General features: G+C 43.2%; 3 protein-coding genes across 14 annotated transcripts in view; 2 read left to right on the plus strand and 1 right to left on the minus strand.

Moving 5' to 3' along the window:
- The window catches only part of LOC126952529 (tubulin beta-2A chain), a 759,189-nt gene that overhangs the window by 514,159 nt on the left and 220,760 nt on the right, over nt 1-24,270 (minus strand). Inside the window, exon 1 of one of the 11 annotated variants that reach the window (XM_050787240.1) lies at nt 3,584-3,593. The exons of the other annotated variants lie outside the window; for them this stretch is intronic. The gene's annotated coding sequence lies outside the window, so the exon portion shown is untranslated. Of the gene's footprint in view, nt 1-3,583; nt 3,594-24,270 lie in introns of those variants that run through there. 11 annotated transcript variants of the gene reach the window in all.
- Nucleotides 1-24,270, plus strand: part of PRPF4B (pre-mRNA processing factor 4B) — a 908,191-nt gene that overhangs the window by 490,441 nt on the left and 393,480 nt on the right. The window lies entirely within an intron of this gene.
- FAM50B (family with sequence similarity 50 member B) overlaps nt 1-24,270 on the plus strand; it is a 667,415-nt gene that overhangs the window by 477,246 nt on the left and 165,899 nt on the right. The gene's annotated exons all lie outside the window — the stretch shown is intronic.

The following is a 24,270-nucleotide window of genomic DNA, read 5'->3' on the forward strand; positions in this document are numbered from 1 at the left end:
GTCAGACTCTTCCTTCTCTCCTTCCAGCCGCAAACAAAGCCCTCATTATCAGCTGCCTAAATTATGGCTGGAGGGAGCTGCAGCAGCAGTAATCAGAGGTCATCTCATTGGGCTCTGCCCCACTTGCCCAGCAAGGAAATAAATGAGCTTTCACTTCTCCCCACGGCCCAGAGCAAACCAGTCCACATAAGGGGGTGATGACCATGTCTTAATCCTCTCGGAGCTCCTGTGTCTAAGAAGATGCCTGGCACACAGCTGGCTGCCGGGGAAAAAGGGAGGGAGGAGGGAGGAAGACAGGGAGGGAGCTCCTCCGATACTTATTAACTTCTGTTTGGGGCCCTTCTGGAAACAGGCACAGTGGACAACGAGGGGAAATAGAGGCAGAAACCCTGTGACCCGCCTGGCTCAATGGTAACCTGCAGATGGTCCTCTTAGGTGTGACAGATTGTCAGTGATCTCCTCTCATAGAATGACCTATGCTCCTTGTCCCTCCTCTTCTCTCATGCTAGTCCTGCAAAGTCCAGTACAGTAGTTGCTGGCCACCAGTTGTTATTCAAATTAACTGCTATGAAATGAAATTGAGAACTTAGCTCCTCCGTTGCTCCAGACACATCTCTAGTGCTTGCATGGGGCTAGCTACTATCATACTGGTGCTATCTTATTTATGATAGAGATGCACCTGACTGTATACTGAGGCCTGTGATAGTACACGCCAGAAACCATAGTACCATATGTAAAAGTGCATTGTCACAACAGGTTCACAAAGCCTTGTTTTGTCTTCTCCTTCCTAACTGCACAAGCGCGCTCCTTCGTTTTCACCCCAGAGAGGAAGGGTTGCAGAGGGAACAGGCCGTGCAGAGCACAGGGGAACTCGGCGGAAGTCAGCAGCCCAGGAGCAGTGCGGGCACCTGGCACAGAACATCCAGGCTGCGGGTCCCAAGTCGGCACTGCTGACATTTGGGGCATTAGTCGTGGGGACTGTCCCGTGCACTGTGGGATGTTTAGTCACCCCTGAACTCCCCACTGGGTGCCGGTAGCATTCTCCCTCCCCAGATTGTGACAGGCAGCAGTGTCTCAGACATTGCCAAACGTGCCCTGGGTGAGGACCACTGCCCTCCATGTCCCCCTGAGCGATTCTCACAGCTCTTGTGGAGTTCAGCTCTGTGCCTCCTGCCCTGGACTCTTGCCTAAGACTCAGCCCCACATGTCCAACACAGACTCAGCTATTGAGCTGCGTTTAAATGTCCTCACCCCATCTCAGCACACAAACATTCTATTTTGCTTAGGGAAAATTTACCTTTTTACAGATTTTTTGCGTTGTTCATGATCATGCAGAAACATTTGATGTACCCATCTTTTGTTTCTTCCATTTTTCTTTTGAAAATTAAAATAAAATTGTTAATAACCTCATTTTTAAGTTGCAGTAGAATACACATAAAATTTACCATCTTAACCACTTGAATTTACAGTCCAATCATATTAAATATATTTAAATTGCATACACCATATCCAGAAAGCTTCATGTCTTGCAAAATTGACGCTCTGTACCCATTGAACACCAACTCCCCACTCCTTCCTCCCCTCAGCCACCATTCTACTTCAGTCTCTGTGAAGTTGTCTACTCTAGGAACCTCATGTAAGTGGAATCGTACAGTGTTTGTCTTTTTGTGTCTGGATTATTTCACTTAGCATAACATCCTCAAGGTTCATCCATGTTGTATCATGGGACGAGATTTCCCTCCTTTTTAGGGCTAAATAATATCCCATTATACATATGGACCACATTTGGTTTATTCATTCATCTGTCAATGGACACTTGTGTGGCTTCCAGCTGTTGTCTATCGTGAGCAATGCTGCTATGAACACAGATGTACGGATACCTGTTTGAATCCCTGCTTTCAGTTCTTGTGGGTGTATACTCAAAAGTGGAGCTGTCGGATCCCATGATAATTCTATGTTGAATTTTTTGTGGAAGCACCATATTGTTTGCCACAGAGACTGTGTGTGACATTGCCATCAACAGTGCAGAAGGATCCCAGTTTCTCCACGTCCTCTCCAGCACTTGTGATTTTCTGTCCTTTGGTAGTAGCTGCCTTACTCCGTTCAGACTGCCATAATGGAATACCATAAACATGGGGTTTCCAGGATATTTGATTGGAGAAAATGCCTTATGATATCATTTGGTTGTGTCCCCACCCAAATCTCATCTTGAATTGTAGTTCTCATAATCCCCATGTGTCGTGGAAGGGACCCTGTGGGAGGTAATTGAATCATGGGAGTGGTTACCACCATGCTGCCCTCATGATAATGAGTGAGTTCTCATGAGATCTGATGTTTTATAAGCATCTGGCATTTTCCCCTGCTTGTTCTCACTCTGTCCTGCCGCCCTATGAAGAAGGTGCCTGCTTCTCCTTTCCCTTCTGCTATGATTATAAGTTTCCTGAGGTTTCCGAAGCTGTGCAGAACTGTTAGCCAATTAAACCTCTTTCCTTTATAAATTATCCAGTCTTGAGCAGTTCTTTGTAACAGTGTAAGAACGGACTAATACACATTACAAGGAAATTTACAATTGTCCACCACACGCCAATGGAGGCAAAGACAAGCTGTCTGGGCCTGTTTTACACACCTGGAGTCAGGTGCCCAATGAGTCAGATGGGATGCGTTTGGTTACAAGAACCAGAACACCTTGTGGCAAAAACAACAAGGAAGACAGGGAAGATAGGTTATCACCCATGAAGAAGTCCAGACATGGGAGACCCAGAGTTGGTTGACTCAGTAGATTGACAAGTTCAAAAGTTCAGGTTTGTGTCTCAGCTTTGCCTGGTTTTCCTCTTGGGACTTCAGTTCTAGGCCCTGTCCTGTTGGTGAATTTCAGATTGGACACATAGTTTTACCAAAATGATGGGTATAGAGATAAAGGGGCTGAAATTTCAGACACATGACACACCTGGCCTACAAAATTCAGAGGAATACCCGCTTTGCTTCCTGGCTATCTTGGATCATGAGACAATTCTCCCCATGAATCCAGCCTGTCTCAGTAACCCACCTCAAACTTTCTCTGCAAGGAGGCAGGCTTCCTCGGACTATCAGCCCCTATTCATCAGATGTAAGCTGTTCACTGACTGTGCGAGCTCAACTGCACTGTGTGGAAATTTGTGAGGGGCTTGGAAGCAAAAGCAACAATGACTCTTCCAACAAACAATTGTTGAGTGTCTACTCTGGATAATTCTGTGCTTGGTACTATGCACACAAAGATGCAGAAGATGTAATTGCGACCCTAGCTCAGAGATTACAGTCAACAAATGCTGGCTCCCTCTCCAGTCAGCTCCCCCACCTGGGATAGTCCGATGGATACAAACTGGGTAGATTCCTCTCCCAAATGGTCTATCAGTAGTTTGTCCCTGTGATCACCTCACTTTTGCCTCATATTGAATTCATGACAGATGATTGGTCTGGGAGAGGGTGAGAAGAAAGTGACATCTCTCCAATTTTTTAATGCAAGGTTACAAACACATTGAAAACAGTGTTATCTCCTTTGCACACCAGCTGTCAGGTGACAATGCAGGGCAGATCACTCCACGGGCCCCTAGGCATCTTCCTGTGACTGCCTCTGGCCAGAGCCCCTGGGTACCACCACTGCACAGAACGTGTCTTCAGATTTCTCCCCCTATTGGTATGTGTCAACTGCAGTCAGCCCCGTAAGTCTTGCCATGAAGTAGTTGCAAAACATGAATCTGGTTTATCTTATCTGTTGGTAGAAAAAAAAATCAGTGCATTGCTTGTTGGAGAAATTTCATCTTGTATGAGATCAGGGAGATAAGCATTTCAGTCCTTGTCTTCTGTCCATGTCTTCTTCTTTTTTTTTTTTTTTTTTTTTTTTTTGCATCTTTTAATTTTTCCCTCAATGCACATGCAGGGAGGTACCTGTGTGGGTCCTTTAACTGCCATTCCATTTCTGTATCTGGAGTCCACAGTTGGAAGCAGAGAGGCAGGGAACCTTGTTTTAGATAAAGAAAGGGAAAAAATTCCCGTGAGAGCTCTCCCACCCTCCCAGAGTGTCACTCTCCCTTCCTAAGTGGAGGCAGGACATCTGTGTGGCAGATGTCTGCAGCCAATTACGTTTAGTCAGGGCAGGAGACCAAAAGGGCACCCTTTTCCTATCAGAGATCTAAAAGGGCACGAAGACCTCCTAATAATACATGCAGATCTTGCGGAGGTCCAAAACAAATGTGATGTGGGTTTTTAAATTTTGCTTTGTTTTGTTTTGTCTTACCTTATATATACTATTTAACCCTTAGCTGATGTGATGATCAAGTGACAGAAACCCTCCATCAGCAACCTGAGTAGCCAAGATTGATCCAGGCAACTGTCCCTGGGGAAGTGGCCTAAAGGGAGGTAAAAACACATTTCTTCCACTGTGCCCACAACCACAATCCAATAATGCAAACATCAACTCAAGAGACACATTAGAGGCATTTTACTTACATCCCTAACCAAGGCACCAATGTTATAAAGGATTTCAAAGTCAACCTTCCATACTTCTATCTATTCTTGCAATGGGTGTTACATTTACTGTGGTTCTTGTTCATTCTGGCAGTGCTTACTGACTGCTAAGTAGGTGCTCCTGTACTGTGTTAGAGATTATATTCTCAAAGCTCATGCACTTGAAGGGCTGACAGCATTTTACAGAGACAACATATAAACATATAAATACAGGGGCTGGGTGTAAGATAAGGTATAAAGAAGCTGTGACTCCCGCATCCCAGTCTGGGCCAGATGGGAGAGGCTTGACTGGGAAACATTTCCTGATGGAGCTGAGTAGACTATTTGGGACATCACCACCAACCCCCGGGGACTTTTTCCCTGTCCAAGTAAAAATTCCAAATATATAACTCCCCAAACTAGGAGAGGTCTCCAATTCACGTTACAGTGATACAGCCTGAATGGCATTCCCAGCTCTTGTTTACAAACACACACACACACACACACACACACACACTCTACACATATGATACAAATTCTCATTTATACAACATTATTCCTCATAGTCCCCCTGGGAACCGCACAATTGTTGATGGTTCTTACTGCCAACTTGGGTTTCCCATAATTATTTTAATGCATTACGCTGTGCCTTCAGTTCTTCATCCATTTCCTCTGGCATAGCTCACACTAGCCCAGCAACATCCCTCCCTTTGCTGCCACCCTGACCTGCCACCCCCACCCTTCTCCTGCAAGGAGGCTGCTCTCTTCACTCAGACATGTCTTGTAAATGTCACAGGTACTATTTAGGGATTTTGAATGTGGGATCACTGAGAGTCCAAAAAACCTTCCCACCCTGAGTCCTTTTCAATCATTCAGGCAACTGTTAAGATTCCTACTGAGTCATATACTCCTTAATATCCCCCAGTTCCCAAAGAGCCACATGTCTCACCTCACCACTTGGATTCCTTTCATCAAGGCTATCTCTCTTCTAGGAGTCTACATGCAAATGTCCTCTCTTTCTGGACTCAGTACATTGGTGTAGATCTGAGATCACCAATATCTTTAATTCTTTTTCAAAGAATCTCCCACCTGCACCCGGATTACCGTCTTGGTCAATTTTCTGCTGCTATAACAGAATGTTACAGGTCAGGTAACTTTTACAGTTCTGGAGCTGGGAAGTCCTATATCAAGGTGCTGGCATCTGGTGAGGCCCTTCTTGCTGAATCATCCCATGGTGGAGGATCTCTTTTTCTCTTCTTATAAAGCTATGACTTTATAAGTCATGGAGGTCCTGCCCAGATGAACTTACCTAATTTTAATTACATCCTCAAAGGCCCCACCTCCAAAAAGCATCAACATATGAATTTGGAGATTAAGTTACCAACACTTGAAATTTGGGAGACACATTCAAACCATAGCAATCTCCCCAAAACTTTAGCCACTGATTTAGTTGGAAGGCGTCTGGTTGCAAGCAGCAGAAAATTCACCTATCAGTGGCCTAAAACAAAAAGACATATTTTTATTTATTAACAAGAAGTCCTGTCCTAGAGCGGGTGGCCCAGGCTTAGTTCCATCATGACTTTTTTCAAAGACTCAGGTCCAATTTTCCCATTTTTCCAACCTCAGAGGATGGGAGCTGCTCCCCACCTTGATCACAGAATCACCACTGGGGCTCTAAGCATTGGTTATTCACATGACGACACCCAAAGTTTGACCAATCTCCTTTCTCATCATGTAGGGAGAATTGTTGCCAAAGCCCCTTCCCTGCCCAGTGTATTTCACTTACATTATATTGGCCAGAAGTGATTCACCTCCCCATGCCTAGGGTGATCACTGGCACACAGTGGTTGCCATGATTTATTTAGATAAATTACAGCTGATCCTCTGGGTTGAGCACATTGCCAGCTCCTCTTTCTGAAAATTGGGATTCTATGAGAAAATGAGAAGGGAGAATAACTGTCAGGAGGCAACCAATAATATTTGCCACAGTTGCTTTCTCAAAAAGTTATCTAAATATAGCAACATTGAACAAATCTAGTATCTGACCTGAAGGCTTCATGTCCACTCTTTGCCACAGCATCTTTGTGGAAGACTAGGGCAATTACCCATGTCCTGCAATTCCAACACTCTCCTAAAACATTCTCCACCCCTCTTCTCATCCCTATCCTTTAAGTGAAAGTTTTTTTAAAAGTCCACCTTTAAAAAATCATGAGTGTAATCCCAGCACTTTGGGATCACAAGGCCAGGAGATCAAGACCATCCTGGCTAACACTGTGAAACCCCGTCTCTACTAAAAAATACAAAAAATTAGCCGGGCACGGTGGCGGGCGCCTGTAGTCCCAGCTCCACAGGAGGCTGAGGCAGGAGAATGGCGTGAACCGGGGGTGCGGAGCTTGCAGTGAGTGGAGATCACGCCACTGCACTCCAACCTGGGCGACAGAGTGAGACTCTGTCTCAAAAAAAAAAAAATCATGAGAATAAGAAAATAACATTTGGATTTGTTTAATAAAATCAGGGAAGATGATTGGCAGCATTGGTATAATTCTAACAATATTATTCTGATGGAGGATCCATTGACTTAGCCATCCTTATTTGGATATAACAGATACTCTGGCATGAACACAGTGTCTCCATATCTGTGTTAGTTAAATGCATTAGTGCAGTACTAGAGGTTGGCAAAATCTTTCCGGATTCAAGCATGTTGACTACCATCTCTGGCACCATGTGAAAGGTCTTTCCAGGAGAAGGCAGTGACTCTAGATCCTACTGGGACCTCCAGGAAGGGAACAACTAACTGCCCAGGGCTGGTCGGGAAAGGCTTCAGAGAAAAAGCTATGTGTTCCATTGATCTTGAAGGGTGAGCAGGAGTTCACTGCAGGTGAGAAAGAAAGAAGGGCATTCCGGGCTGAGGCACAAGACACAAGGACACCAAAGCACAAAGAATGTAGCAGATTCTCGGCCAGAGCAGTCAGGAGATGTGAGTATCAGCCTGGGAAAAGAGGATCAAAAGAGGAGGCTGAGAAGGTGGATGGAAGGCAGATTCTGATGAGCCTTGGCACACTGTCATAGTCTGTGCTGCTATAACAAAATATCTGAGACTGGGTGATTTATAAAGAACAGAAACACACTTCTCACAGTTCTGGAGGCTGGCAAGTTCAAGATCAAGGCAGAGGCTTCTGGTGAGGACCTTCTTACTTCATCCTCACATGGTGGAGGTGGAAGAGCTAGAGGGACTAATGCTGTGTCCTCACATGGAAGAAGAGCAAAGAGAGTGACCCGTGCCCGCAAGTTCTTTTATAACAGCACTAATTCCTTCATGAAGGCAGAGCCCTTACGGCGTGGCCATCTCCCCAAAAGGCCCACCACACAACACTGTTGCATTGGGGATTAAGTTTTCAGGACATGAATTTTTGAAGGGGACAAAAACATTCAAATCACAGCATATGCCAAGCTTGAACTTTAAATTACAAAGAATAGGAGCAATGAAAGATTCTTGAGAAAGTAAGAGACAGAGCCAATCTGACCAGTCTTTTGCAGGCAGGAAGGTTAAGATGGATCGAGAGTCTCCAAGGTTCCATGGTTATATGACCTGCTGAGGTCTGAAGAATTTATAGCATGCTGTTCACACTGTGTCCTGGTAAGAACTATTCCACTTAGTACATCATGGTAATTGTTTACAGGCTGAAACTAGTTGAAATTGCTTGTATTTGAGAAATCATTGGCCTTCCTGGGTTAATTTAAAAGCAAACAAAACAAAAAACATAACAGTGAAGTTATTAAACAGCATGACCAGCAAAGCTTAGAAAAAGTCATGCATAAAATCAATAAATTCTAATCTTTTATAAGTAACATATCCCTTCTGAATATTGGGTTAAAGGAGAGTTGGAGAGTGTTTTGGGGTCTACTATTAAGGTAATCATATAAAAATAGGTGTAGGGAAGTGGCTATCCGTGCAAGAATAGTTGTATAAATGCAAATGCCTACTGATACGCAACACATAATTTCATGTACACCTCACAGTCCCGTGAAATGTTCACATTGTTTAAATTCCAGGACTCTGTGAAGCTGCACTTTAAAACATAGTACTTAAAAATGAAAAAGAACTAGCGGATTTCTTGCCACTCTGATAATCCAGGTTAGAGGTGGCAGACAGCTTCAGCCCTCAGGCAAGACTGATTGATTGAACTGCATGGGAAAAAATTCCAGGACCATGTTGGGATCAGAGGAGAGGAGTGTGATGGAGTAGAAGTGCTGGCAAAAGTGAGGAGAGCCAGGCATCCCCATGATCACCGTCCCTGCCCTCCCTGGCTGAAGCTGTACCCTGGACGGTAGGCTGAATCGTTACCTGATGGGTCAACGTAACTCCTCAAGTTCCAGATTTTACCCTATCATTGAAAAAGGAAAACTCCCAGCTCTCCAAATTTTCCAACCCCGTTAATCTAATGGACATTCCTTCAAAACCCTGCCACTCATTTCAAATCAGCAGAAAAAAAATAGGTCTGTCAAGTAGCAAAAGAATAATAATGATCAGTTATGGTACGCCTACTGGGTGCTGTGTGCCAGGTCCCAGGCTGAGCTCCTTACCTATGTCCTCCCATTCGACCTCATAGCAATCCTGCTATTAGAGTGGCATTATCCCCAATTTACAGGTAGGAAAAGATACCACGGAGCAGTTAAGGAAGTTGCCTAAGTCACACAGCTGAAGAGTGGTAGGGCCAGCAGAACACAGGTCTGCCCATCTGCAAAGCCTGGCCTTCCCTACTTCAGCACACTTCTCGAACGGGGCAGGAACAGCTGTTTCACTCACTGGGAAGCACGCAACTTAAAGGAAATACGCTAAGAAGTCCTACTTCATAGCCCATGCCCAAAGTATGTCTCACTTTGACATGGAATCTTCTAGAATGTAACGCAGGGCCTTTGTCTGCCTTGCTTCTTTAGTGTCCTTGTCCCTAGGAGAGTCCCTGACATAAAATAAGCACAATTCTACCAGGAGTAAGGAATTCTTAGACCCAAACATGCCCCTGGCATAATTTTCTTCCTTTAGCTGAGAACACCACATTTGGCCACTTTTATCCCATGTCAGCCTTTGATTCAATTACAAGAAACGGTGTAGCCCAGTTTCCATAGAGAATTTTCTAGCTTAAAGCCCAACAAAGATGTAGCCTAATCCAGCCAGAGTCAGAGTGCACGGTAACCATCAGAACAGAACCTACCCCTTCCTTAGGTGTCACTGAGCCAGCTTAGAACAGAGACTGGCTGCCTCCAAGGTGCGAGGGACTGGCCACACACACAGCAGCAGGGAAGCCAGCGCCCCTGGGGTCTTTCCCGGCAAGTTTTATGATCACAGATCAGGAGTGGTCAAGAGACACAAGGCAGCTCAACCTGTTAGCGATTGTTGTCTGGTTTTACAGCTGCCATAAAACAAAACTGATGAAATTCAGCAAACATTCCCATCATGGAAGTCACCACCTCCACCTCAGGGCACTTGAGCAAGGGTGTGAGAGGTAGGAGGATAGGGCAGTGGGGATGGGAGAGGAGCAGGTCCGGGTCTGTGGAGGGTGGTCGTCAGGGTTGTGCTGATAAAGGAAGGAGAGGAAAGAGTTCAGCCTTGCAGACCTGGTGGTCCTGCTTGATTCAGCCTGGCCTCCTCCCCTGAGATGATTATTGGGTATACTTGCATCATTTTAAGCCCAACTCTCAACTCTAGGCCCTTGTCCTTCACTCTCCCTAGTCAGATTAAAGACTGGTTGAGTGCCGGGCACAGTGACTCAAGCCTGTAATCCCAGCACTTTGGGAGGCCGAGATGGGCGGATCACGAGGTCAGGAGATCGAGACCATCCTGGCGAACACAGTGAAACCCTGTCTCTACTGAAAAAAAAAAAAAAAAAAAAAAAACTAGCCGGGCGAGGTGGCGGGCGCCTGTAGTCCCGGCTACTCGGGAGGCTGAGGCAGGAGAATGGCGTGAACCCGGGAGGCGGAGCTTGCAGTGAGCTGAGATCCGACCACTGCACTCCAGCCTGGGTGACAGAGCGAGACTCCGTCTCAAAAAAAACAAAGAGACTGGTTGAGAAGGGGACATTTGCAGCTTGCCGTGCAAGAGGCAGTGAGTGGCACACAGTACCAAGAGCAGGGTCTTTGGAAGGACCAGGGGCCTGTAGCTTCCCTCAAGGTGCAAAAGCTAGGGAGCCAGAGGGCGAAGTGAAATCCCAGCTCCCTGTTTGCTCACTCGGAGCTCAGTTTCCTCCTCTGTAAAATGGGGCTGTTTGAGGAATTAACAGAGAATTTAAAAATCACCACTAACTGTCTGTGTGATTTGGGACAAGTTGTTTAACTTCTGTGCCTCAACCTTTTTTTTGTCTGTACAATGGGGACAGTGACAATGCCTAGCTCACAGCATGAAGGTTAAGAGCTGGGTAACATGAATAAAAGGGCGTTGTAATTTATAGATCATTGCAGCCCTGTGGGGATGGGCATGTCCATCGAGAATCCTAAGGGATGACGCTCATTTCTCTGACCTTGGTTCCTCATTGTGCCCAGCCCTCCTTTCCTCCTGGACCCCTCAACTCCTGCCCTACAGCCAGGAGGTATGGGCCTTGCACCAACCCCCCCAACATCCTGCACTGTCCCTCCTGCACACCACTCACATCTGGCCACCTCTGGCTCGCTCGGCATGGCAAAGGAGCAGGGAACAGACAGCGATGTTTCTCCAAAGTTTCTCTGTTGGGAGGTGTGGTGGCAAGGGGAGGGCTGTACCCTGTGCCTGAGGCCTGCGCCCTGAGTAAGGGAGTTGGGGAAAGGGCCCAGCAAACTCCTGACCATTGCTGGCTCGGTCAGGAAGTTTGTCCTCTGAGGACCGAGAACGTGCCTGGCCAGAGGGGCATGAGGGAGAGAACGAGGGACCACAGTGGCAACCTGGACACCTTTCAATCCCACGCTGCTGATGTCAATGGATTCCAGAGAGTTAATGAAAGAAGAAAAAACTCATTCAGCTTTTGGATAAAAATGTGAATAAATCACTGCCACCAATGAAGTTTGCTTACCACTTCCGGGTACTTACCATGTATACAAACATCTTGTTACTGAATTAATGATAACATAGGAGTTATTTCACCATGGCACTTAGATCCATGATTGTCCTGCCTGCCGATGCCCTGGCATGGCATCATCTGTTCATTCAGGGGTGTGTGCAACCTTTAATGAGTTAGCAGATCTGAATGGCGTTTCTCAACTTTTTAGGCATTTGATTTCTAATCACCTAACCATGACATTTTAATACCACAGATATGCTACATATCTGTTTACACACTGTGTGTATATATACATATGATTTATACATTAAAAGATTAAGATCTTTTTGCCCCCTGATGACCAATGCTCTTCTTCTTGTGGGGGTAATTTTGTCCCCACTGAGAATGCATTATCTGTACAATGCTCACCAATGGCTGTTAACGTCTCCAAAAAAGAGACACCAGGCATTATGAGACTCCTTTTGGAAATCTTACGAAACAACAACAGCAGGGACACCCAACAATTAACTAAATCTGATCACGCTTCTAGATCTAGCTACCAGTTTACAGGAAAAAATGGAGCACTGAGGAATGTGTTCAATGGCACCACGGGGATGGAATCAGCCAGACTGTGGAAAACTCTATCAGGCAAACAACGTTTTTCCAACAGGTATACTGCAAGAGAAAAAATGGAGAGAAGGAGCCCATAGATTAAAGGACTGTAGAGACACATCAACTACCACCTGCTAGCATGCAACTGCAGTTTATGAGACCTAGTGGGATCTGATTCAGCCGAACTTTAAAAGTACGCATGAGCCAGAAAAAATAATATGAACACAGACTAAATGATGTTATTATAAAATTATTATTAATTTATAGGTGTAAAAATGATATTATTATCTTTTAAACATACATACTGAAATTGTAGTGAATAAAATTATTAAATCTAGAATTATTAAATCTAGGATTAGCTTTGAAATAATCCTGAAGGAGGGGGAAGTGTGTGGAGATATGGATAAAACACGATTGGGCATTGGTTGATCCTTGTTGAAGTTGAGTCTCGGACACATGAGGTTCATTGTATGACTCTCTTTAATTTTGCACACGTTTGAAATGTTCTGTAATTAAAACTTAATGAAAAATAATTAGGTTGCCACCCAGCGGTGTCATCTGGGGGAGCCATCTGGACTCACCGACCACCTGCAGTGGATCCTTGCTGGAGACGGCGTCTGCTGTGAGCTCTTTTCTTCCCCTGTGCTGTCCTCACTGTGGCATTTAACTTGTGTGAAGAATCACCGTCATGACAGAGTCCCAGCAGAGGTTAAGCAGCCTTGCCACATAGGATTTATTCTGCAGGCCCCTTTTGGACAAAGGCCAAGGTATTCATTTCTTTCCTTTCCCAGAAAAGCTCAAACTTCCTTTTCTTATTTGTCCCCTCCCTTGTCACAGTGGGAAGAGCTTGGGTTTTGGAGTCAGATCAGCTTGCGTCAATCTCAGCTTTGCAAGTGGGGTCTAGGGGTCGTGGGACCTTGTTTTGTAACTGCTGGAGCCTGGCTTCCCCATCTGTAAAATGTGGAATGTCAGTGAAAGAAGGCTCTTCATTGCTACCGATCACACCCACTCTGGCTGGCTTTCAGAACCCTAGGAAAGGGTATGAGGTAGCCCTTGGAATTGTCCTAGGTATGTGTGAAAGAGCTGGGTTTGGAGGCTTCTCAGAGAGCAACTGTACTTGAATGACACTGCTAGACTATCTCGGTGAGGCTGTGCCGCCACATGGCTGGAACCTGCCGGCCTCTGGCACCCTCTCCAGGGCTGATTCTGTGGCTGCTTCCTTCTCCGTGGCCTCAGCATCTAAGAGGAAGACTCCTGGAGGTGTTGCGGATTGGCTGAGCTCAGGCCCCACACCAGCACCTAGATGCATGGGAGGAATCCAGGAACATGAGTTCGGACTTCCAACTCCGTAACAAATGAACTCCTGAGGTGGGGGAGACCCAAACACAGAGAGGATGTGCAAAAATGCAGGTAACCAATGACAGCAGGAAACGTCTGCCATAGACATGCGTCAGAGCCTTTCCAGGGCCTCCATGCCCCTCACAGACTGGGTAAATTTTGGTCCAAACACACCTTCCAGACCCTGTAGTGTCTTCAGCATCTCTCACTCTCTGGATGTTCCCAGATCTGACCTCCTTGGGCTCTCCAGACCACCACACCCCTGTGTCCTCTAACGCTCTCTCTGCTTTTATCACAAGACTCTGACTACAGAGCCCAGCCCCCTGACAGTTTTGAATTAAAAAGAAAAACAGAAATCTACTTGCATTAAGAGTGGTGGTGGTGGAAGGCGCCTTCTATGTTCTCTTGTGCTCGCTCGCTCCCTTACTCTTGCTCTCTCTCTTACTCTCGCTCGCTCTCTTACTCTCGCTCTCCCTCTTTCTCATCTACCTCTCCTCCAATTTCACCTGCAGAAGGTCCACTGTTCTCACTCTTGGGGAGTTCAGGGATCTACCTTCTAACCCAAGCATTTTTCAAGGCACAATTTCTGAATAAATGCAATTCTCCTCCTAGGTGGAAATTTAGTGACTACAATTTTCTTTATCTCACTACAGAGGACAATTGTGAGGATTAAATTAAGTAATGATTATAAAGTACTTACAGCATTGCAGAGTCTCAGCAAATTATTGAAAGAAAACTTATCAAGTCCACTCAGTATGTGGGGAAAACAGGGTATTTGCATAATTAGTATTACTGGGTGTCTTGGTTGCAAAAAGTTGGTGATGAGCTCCAGAAGGCCTGGGCTTCTGTCACATCATGAGATTTATGTGATATTTAGCAACTCAGGGATGGCTCCTTCCAACTGAGCAAGAAGGAGCCTCTTTGTTTAGGGTGAAAGTAAACAGAACTCCTTGTCTTTAAATCAGTGAAGATGGAATGTTTTTAATGTCAACGCCGTTTGCTCTACCCTGCAAATGAACAGGAAAGTCAATCTGGCTAGTGAGCTCTGTCTGGATTTCGTAGGCTTCTATGAAAGGTGCTTGTGCTGTCTCTGGGCTACGGTGCGTGACTGCACGGAATTTCCCAGGGCTGGCCCCACTGAAGGGTCAGGCTTGTTTTGCCAGACCTTCTGGTTTCCACTTGATCCTTTTCTTCAAGATAACTCACCTATCCAGTGATAAACCTACAGCCCAGCTTCCGCCCTCTCAAAAGCAATTTGAATGCTCTGGAATCCTCTCTTCCAAGCTACCATAAAATCACTGTGAGGCTTGCAACACGAGGGAGACTTGCTCTCTAATATTCGTAAAAGATTTACCCCAAAGCGTTCCCATCTCATCTGGAGCTGTTCCCAACACACCCCTCCACCTTCTACTAACAAGCACTTGGATTCCTACAGAGAAATAGCCAGCATTGCCCCATGTTGGACAAATAGAAGAGTCAGCCTCAACCAGAGATAGGTCAGGCCACTAAGGAGGACGGAGGCTGGAACATTTGGAGGCAATGTCAGATCACTGTTGCTTTGCAATCCATTTCTCTGACAAGAATGTGAAGTGATTATTTTTAAAAATCAGTCTTGTATTGCTTTCTTCATGATCAGGAATTTTAGAAAATGAAAATCTCAGCATAGAAAACTGTAACAGTCCTATACTCCCTTCCTCATAACCCTGCAACTCAGCATCTTCCCAGTTTAAGTTTAAACAAAAGAAAAGAGGGGGTGGGGGTGTTCTATTTCCTGAGAGCAATCCCTGGCCAGGCTGCAGACTGGCAGTTCTGCTTGCTCTGGTGCAGACTGGCATCTACCCTAGGGCTCAAAGAGATGGCTTCAGAGCCGATTACCACCCTGTACCAGCCACCACAGATGGCATTAGCTGACCCTAAGCTTGGAGCAGAATTCAAAGAAGTCTTTTTTCTGGGAGTGAGCTCCCAGAAGCTTGTGCTAATTGCAGGCACTGTGCCTTACAGGGGAAGACCCAGAGCTCTGGGACTAGGAGCACTTGGCCTTGGCCAACCCCAGCCTACTCAAAAGAGAGGTTGCTGCTAGCCTCACAGGGCCCAGAAGTTCAGTGCCTCTAGAGAACGCATCAGCCTCTGGTTGGAGATGAGAGGATTCCGAGATGTTCAAGGGTCTCTGGGGTCACAATGCACATTCTATTTACCCTCCAACCATTTTGAAAGGGTAAACCCTTCGTGTGAATTTATACAATGCCAGGGAGTTTGATACGAGTTCAGATGACTAAAGTATCTTCCTAATGTTTGTGCCTAGGGAACCTGTGAGGAACCTTGGGGATTCCTACGAGTATGCTTGGAATCATAGTACTGGGTAGTAATATGAATAGTAGCACTAGTAGTAGTAACAGCCACACCTGATGCTTGTGTAGAGATTGGAGGTACATAGAGGAGGCAGGGAATACTTAGGGTAGACTGCATCTTCTGTGAGCTGTAAATGAATCTCACTCATTGCTCAGTCTTCACAACTACTGCTTACCCAAGGGAGATGGAGAGAAGAAAGAGAAGCAGGGAGTAGCTACCTAGAAAGCGGTTTGGAGAAGTGACTTACTGTCTCTAAGTCAGCTTCCTCATCCATGAAAAGGGGTGATAACTATCTAACGGGGCTGTTGGGAGGATGAGATCAGGTAGGTGTGCATTCGTCTAACAGATATCTCTTATGTGTCAGGCGCTGTTCTGTACAGAAGCCCCTGACCTCATGAAGGCCATGTTCTAATAGGAATAAAAATGGTAACTCATCAGGAGGCATAGCTGTCTTAAGTGACTGAATGTTAAAATACATGAAGGAAAAAGTGATAAAAAATAAAAGGAGAAATAGAAAGTTCCAGGGTTGTGCTATGAAATTTGAGACTCCCTTCTATATTGATAGAACAAATCAGGTTTTTAAAAAAATCAGTAAGGAGATAGAAGATTTTACCAACATTATCAACTATTCTAACCTAATCAATATGTACAAAACACTATACTGTATAGAATACATATTCTTTTCTTTCAAGTGCACATAGAATGTTCTCTAACTCAGATCCTATGCTGGTTGATTAAATAAGTCTTAAAAATTGTCCAAAGTTTGAAATTTTACAAGATATGTTCTCTGACTACCATAGAATTTAAACAGGGATCAGTAATAAAATATCCAGATTATCTTCCCAGATATCTGGAAATTAAAAATACATCTAAGGAACACACGGCTCAAAGGGAAAATCACAAATGAAACTAGAAAGTAACTTCTAACTGGATGATATGAAAACACCAGACATCAAAATTTCTGGGATGCAGCTACTGCAGTATGGAGAGGGAATTTTATAGCTTTAAAAGCCTATGTCAGAAAGGAAAAAAGGTTCAAAATCATGATCTAAGTTTCCACATTAAGAAGTTAGAACAAGAAAAGCAAGTTAAACTCAAAGTTAAGGAGAAACAAGGAAATAATCAGAAAAAATCTGAAATCAATGAAATAGAAGACAAAGATTGATAATAGAGAAAATTAACAAAACCAAAACTCATTATTTGAAAAGATTTATGAAGTTGATAAGGCCCTAGAAATGCTAATCAAGAAGAGAAAACACAAATGATCAATATCAGAAATGAAAGAGCAAGTAGCATTAGAATGATAATAAGGGAATGTAGACATTAGAATGATAATAAGGGGATGTAATGAATACCTTTATGCCAATAAAATGCATATCTCAGATAGAATAGAAATGTTTCTAGAACAAAACTAATAAAAACCATCTCAAGAAGGAATTGCACATATGAATACTCTATATATTTAAGGAATTTAATTCATAATCTAAAACCTTTCCTGAAAGAAAACTCTGGGCTCAGATAGTTTCACTGATAAATATTAAATTTTAAGGACTAAATAATACCTATCTGATATAATCTCTTAGAAAACAGAGAGAAAATTATTTCATTCTATTACTTTTTATGAGCCTGAAATAACCCTGATACCATACACAGACAAAGGCATTACAGGAAAAGAAACCTGCAGACCAGTATTCATCATGAACATAAATGCAAATATCAACAATACAATATGAGCAGATGAAGTCTGGCAATGTATAAGAAAAGACAATTCACCATGACCAAGTGGGATGGAAATACAAGGTTGTTGCAACGTTTGAAAATCAATGCATGTAACTGACCACTCCAGCAGTATAAATGAGAAAAATTGTATCATCACCTCAAAATTTAACACTGAAATATCGAACATTTTCTCCCTAAGACCAGAAACAAGCTAAAGATGTTGGTTCCTATATCTATTCAATGTTGTACTGAAGTCTTAGCAATGAAAAAAGACAAGAAAAAGAAATGAAGGACAAGCAGGGAAAGAAAAAGTAAAGCTATCATTTTTTGAAGATATAATTGTGTCTAGATCAATGTATGAAAATAATATTTTTATATTCTAGCAGGAATATTGAAAAAGTAATTTTAAAATACCATTAATAATAGCATCAAAAACATAAAATAAGGATACTTTTAACAATATATGCACAAGACCTCTATGTAGACAATGACAAAATATTGCCAAGAGAAGTTAAAAATATCTAAATACATGGAGAAATGTATATGATATTCACAGACTGCTAGGATGTCCATTTCCCCAAACTCATTTATAGATAAGCACAATCCCAATTTCTTTTGCTAGAAATTGACAAGCAGATTCTGAAATTCATATGAAAATACTAATGATCTAGAATAGCCAGGACAATTTTGAAAAACATAAACAAAGTTGAAGGGCTTGCACTTCCTGATTGTAAAACTTACTATAAAGTTACAGTAATCAACACAGTATGGCACTGGCATAAGAATAGGTATATAAATCAACAGAACAGAATAGAATCCAGAAAAAGACTCATGCCTCTATGAGTAATTAATTTTTGATAAAGATACCAAGGTCATTCAATGGGGAAAGGGTAGTCTTTTCAACAACCATGGCTGAAAAAGTAGATATTCATATTTTAAAAATTGAACTACAACCCCTTTCTTATCCCATACAAAAAGTTAATTCTATGTGAATTATAGGCATAAAAATAAAAGATAAAACCATAAAACACCTAGAATAAAAACATAAGGCAAAATACTTGCAACATGGGCACAGGCAAAATTTTCTTACACAGGATGCAAAAAGCATTAGTCATACAGGAAAACAATTGATGAATTGGACTTTGTCAAAATTAAATTTTTCTGCTCTCTGAAATATACTGTTAAGAAAATGAAACCTTTAAAAAAAAAAAAAAAAAAAGAAAATGAAACCTCAATCCACAGGGTAGGAGAAAATTATCTATCCACCTATCTATCAGTCATCTATATCTGGGAAAGGGCTTGTATCCAGAAAGTGTAAAGAACTCTTACAATTCAATAAAAAGTAGATTCAATTTTTTCAAATAGGCAAAAGCCAATAGAGACACTTTGCAAAAGGAGTCAAATGACCAATATGAACATGAAAAGATGGTCAAGAAAACTAGTCATCCAGGAAATAAAAATTAAAACCACAGTGAGATACCGTTTCACCCCCAATCACACGGCTGATACTAAAAAGATTGACAGTATCAAGTGTTGATGGGCTGTGGAGCAACTAGAACTCTTTCTGGGGAAGATCCAGATGTAGGGAGAGTGTGAAGGCATTCCAGAGGCCCAGAGATAAGCTGGCCCCAAAAGATGAGGTGTTATATGTATTACTTTATTTTGGTCCACAACAACTGTTAAGAAGCAATTATTATTATTATTATTATTATTATTCCCTTCCTTTCAGATCAAGACACTAATGGACAGGAAGCTTAAGGAATTGCCAGATAACTGGCAGAGCAGCAAAGTGATCTCAGTCAGTCCTTTGTTCCCAACTCTGTACTGGTAACATCAGTGCTATAAACCCTTGACTCCAGATTTTACCCCCTGAGGTTCCCCTCATGGTGCTTGATGGGCAGCACAATTGCTGGTGGAGAGCTAGTGTTAGATTGTCAGGCCAGCCAGAGGAGCAGTTTCAGGGCTGGAGCTCCATTCTAGCAAAGTGTGACTCGACTGAAAGGCAACCATTTAAACAAACACCCATTCCAAATTGGGGCCTAATCAGGGCCAGGGCCTGTACTAGGAGTCAGGAACAGTACACGAATGATCTGTGCTCGCAGCAGGGCATTTAAATTGTACATAAGATGGACTGATAATGTAAACAACCATTCAAACAAAGTCAGAATGTGCTGAAAGATGAGCCAGGTCTGCACTGTCAGTGGTTCTCACCCTTGAGCATGCATTAGACTCACCTAAAGGAGGACTCTTGAAAATGCAGATGGCTGGGCCCCACCCCCCAGAGTTTCTGACTCAGCAGGTCTGGGGTGAGGCCTGAGAATCCGCGTTTCTAACAAGTTTCCAGGTGAAGATGCTGCTGCTGGTTCGGGGGGCCTCATTTTGAGAACAGCTGGTGCAAATGAATGCCTCTTCACCCTGGTTGTCTATTAAATTAAAATCATGTAGGAGGCTTAGAAAAATAACTGGTGCTTGGGCCCAGACTAGACTAACTGAATCTATCTCTTGGGGATAGTGCTTTATCACTAGTAGTTTTTTAAAGCTTCTTAAGTGATTCTAATTTGAAATCAGGGTGGAGAACCACTGGGGCAGGTGCTACTTTGAGCAACCAGCTGTCTGGGTGGACTCAGGGCTGAGGGGTTTTTGGAATGCAACACATTGAATGTTAAAACTTGAACAGTCCCAAGCAAAAAAGGATGAAGTCACACCCTGGATGCTACAGAGGGAATGTCTAGGCCAGTCGGTGGTGCTCCTCCTCAGCTGACATGGATGTCACCTGGAAAGGATTAAATAATAATCAATCCTCCCAGAGATTGTAAATCAATTGAATTTTTCTGGGTACAGCTTGGCATCTGAACTTTTAAAAGCTGCCTAGGCAATTCTAGTGTGCAACCAAGGTTGAGAACCACTGGGCCAGAAGAAAGGAACAGGATGTTGGATTGAGCAATTAAGACTTTATTGGTGACCTAAGGTCAGCTTTAGAGAAGTGTTTTAAATACCAGTCGCTTTTCAGAGGCCAGGGTATAGAAATGTATGAGTATGGGGAGAAAGAGGAGACAGTCCATAAAAGACTCTTCTTTGAAAAGTCTGGCAGAAAGGAATAAGCATATTTGGGAAAAATTTCACCCTTCCTCCATGGGTAATATAAAAATTTCCACACATATGGATTTTCAGTTAAATCTAACAATTGCCATTTGGGATTTTGTAGTGGCTGGCACAGCACCCAGAACACAGTATGCTGGGGTCCTGGCTGCATGGGAGGGAGTGGCCTTTGTAGGTGACTCTCTTGCATCCATTCCCCTCTGCCCTCACTGGACAGCATCAGTGCAGTGTGGGGAACTGACTTTGCCTCCCCGAGTTGGGGGACTTTGAATAAACCAGGATAACGGTGGTTAACGAATCCCCCTTTCCAGTGTTGGGTTCAGGAATCCAGGCCTAAGGCAGTTCATAAATAGGATTCCCATTGCAACAGATACTGGTCAGAAGTGAGAGAGTAACCAAATGTCCCAGGCAGACGAAGAGAAGATCCTTGTTCTATGGTTGGAGGAAAGACATTCTCCCATTGAAGGTGAGCCAACATGTAGCTAGGAATGCCACCAGCTGCCAGTCAATACCTACAAGGGGGACACACCAGCCTGAGCTTGGACTGACACTGAGGACATCCAAAGAGAAACAGGGAGGAACACAGTTCTTAAGGACATCATTGACCCACTGGAAGTCTGCAAGCCTGCTTTACTGCCAGATTTCTGGTTGTATGAGCTAAGGAAGAGATTTTGCCTTGGCTTTTCTATTATTTGCAGCTGAAGACAGCCAAATTGGTTTGTGCAGTCAGTGTAGGGTGCAGGGAAAAACAGCCCAGATACAGAGGTAGCTCTGTGAGGGCACCCTGCCTTCCAAATGACAGTGCACAAGATAGGGCCAGCTCGAATGTGGTCCAGGAAAGTCCTTGGTGCTGGAAAGGCCAATCTTGTGGAATACAGCACAACAGCAGGAAATTCAGGCAGTGGTGAAATATCAGGAGCTGGGTGGGATGCAGGTGTGTGCTGCATGCCCCAGATCTACACAGTAGGCACAGCCATTGAGTGACACAATCCAGCCCTGGGTGAGGGTGGAGGGTGGGGATTCTTGCAAGAGCTAGTAATTCCATGATGATATCTGCTGCAGTTTATTACAGCCTTGCCGTGTGTCAGATGCTGCTGAGTGCTCTACATACATTATAGGATTTTTCTTTTTTCTTTTTTCTTTTTTTTATTATACTTTAAGTTCCAGGGTACATGTGCACAATGTGCAGGTTTGATACATAGGTATACATGTGCCATGTTGGTTTGCTGTATCCATCAACTCATCATTTACATTAGGTATTTCTCCTAATGCTATCCCTCCCCCAGCCCCCTACCCCCCGACAGGCCCCCGTGTGTAATGTTCCCCACCCTGTGTCCAAGTGATCTCATTGTTCAATTCCCACCTATGAGTGAGAACATGCGGTGCTTAGTTTTCTGTCCTTGTGATAGTTTGCTGAGAATGATGGTTTCCAGCTTCATCCATGTCCCTGCAAAGAACATTAACTCATCCTTTTTTATGGCTGCATAGTATTCTGTGGTGTATATGTGCCACATTTTCTTAATCCAGTCTATCATTGATGGACATTTGGGTTGGTTCCAAGTCTTTGCTATTGTGAATAGTGCCACAATAAACATACATGTGCATGTGTCTTTATAGTAGCAAGATTTATAATGCTTTGGGTATATACCCAGTAATGGGATGGCTGGGTCAAAGGGTAATTCTAGTTCTAGATCCTTGAGGAATCGCCACACTGTCTCCATAATAATTGAACTAATTTACATTCCCACCAACAGTGTAAAAGCGTTCCTATTTCTCCACATCCTCTCCAGCATCTCTTGTTTCCTGACTTTTTAATGATCGCCATTCTAACTGGCATGAGATGGTATCTCATTGTGGTTTGGATTTGCATTTCTCTGATGATCAGTGATGATGAGCATTTTTTCATGTGTCTGTTGGCTGCATAGATGTCTTCTTTTGCGAAGTGTCTCTTCATATCCTTTGCCCACTTTTTGATGGGGTTGTTTGTTTTTTTCTTGTAAATTTGTTTGAGTTCTTTGTAGATTCTGGATATTAACCCTTTGTCAGATGGGTACATTGCAAAAATTTTCTCCCATTCTGTAGGTTGCCTGTTCACTCTGATGGTAGTTTCTTTTGCCGTGCAGAAACTCTTCAGTTTAATTAGATCCCATTTGTCTATTTTGGCTTTTGTTGCCATCGCTTTTGGTGTTTTAGTCATGAAGTCTAATGCCTATGTCCTGAATGGTATTGCCTAGGTTTTCTTCTAGGGTTTTTATGGTTTTAGGTCTAATATTTAAGTCTTTAATCCATCTTGAATTAATTTTTTATAAGGTATAAGGAAGGGATCCAGTTTCAGCTTTCTACATATGGCTAGCCAGTTTTCCCAGCACCATTTATTAAATAGGGAATTGTTTCCCCATTTCTTGTTTTTGTCAGGTTTGTCAAAGATCAGATGGTTGTAGATGTGTGGTGTTATTTCTGAGGCCTTTGTTCTGTTTCATTGGTCTATATATCTGTTTTGGTACCAGTACCATGCTGTTTTGCTTACTGTAGCCTTGTAGTATAGTTCAAAGTCAGGTAGCGTGATGCCTCCAGCTTTGTTCTTTTGGCTTAGGATTGTCTTGGGATTGTGGGCTCTCTTTTGGTTCCATATGAACTTTAAAGTAGTTTTTTCCAATTCTGTGAAGAAAGTCATTGGTAGCTTGATGGGGATGGCATTGAATCTATACATTACTTTGGGCAGTATGGCCATTTTCACGATAATGATTCTTCCTATTCATGAGCATGGAATATTCTTCCATTTCTTTGTGTCCTCTTTTATTTCACTGAGCAGTGGTTTGTAGTTCTCCTTGAAGAGGTCCTTCACATCCCTTGTAAGCTGAATTCCTAGGTATTTTATTCTCTTTGTAGCAATTATGAATGGGAGTTCACTTATGATTTGACTCTCTGTTTGTCTGTTAATGGTGTATAGGAAGGCTTGTGATTTTTGTACATTGATTTTGTATCCTGAGACTTTGCTGAAGTTGCTTATCAGCTTAAGGAGATTTTGGGCTGAGATGGTGGGGTTTTCTAAATATACAATCATGTCATCTGCAAACAGGGACAATTTGACTTCCTCTTTTCCTAATTGAATACCCTTTATTTCTTTCTTCTGCCTGATTGCCCTGGCCAGAACTTCCAACACTATGTTGAATAGGAGTGGTAAAAGAGGGCATTCTTGTCTTGTGCTGGTTTTCAAAGGGAATGCTCCAGTTTTTTCCCATTCAGTGTGATATTGGCTGTAGGTTTGTCATAAATGACTCTTATTATTTTGAGATATGTTCCATCAATACCTAGTTTATTGAGAGTTTTTAGCATGAAGGGCTGTTGAATTTTGTTGAAGGCCTTTTCTGCATCTATTGAGATAATCATGTGGTTTTTGTCATTAGTTCTGTTTATGTGATGGATTACATTTATTGATTTGCATATGTTGAACCAGCCTTGCATCCCAGGGATGAAGCTGATTTGTCTGCGGTGGATAAGCTTTTTGATGTGCTGCTGGATTCTCTTTGCCAGTATTTTATTGAGGATTTTCACATCAATATTCGTCAGGGATATTGGTCTAAAATTCTCTTTTTTTGTTGTTGTTGTGTCTCTGCCAGGCTTTGTTATCAGGATTATTTTGGCCTCAGAAAATGAGTTAGGG

The sequence above is a fragment of the Macaca thibetana genome, chromosome 4 (assembly GCF_024542745.1).
Source record: "Macaca thibetana thibetana isolate TM-01 chromosome 4, ASM2454274v1, whole genome shotgun sequence".
Classification (NCBI taxonomy): Eukaryota; Metazoa; Chordata; class Mammalia; order Primates; family Cercopithecidae; genus Macaca; species Macaca thibetana.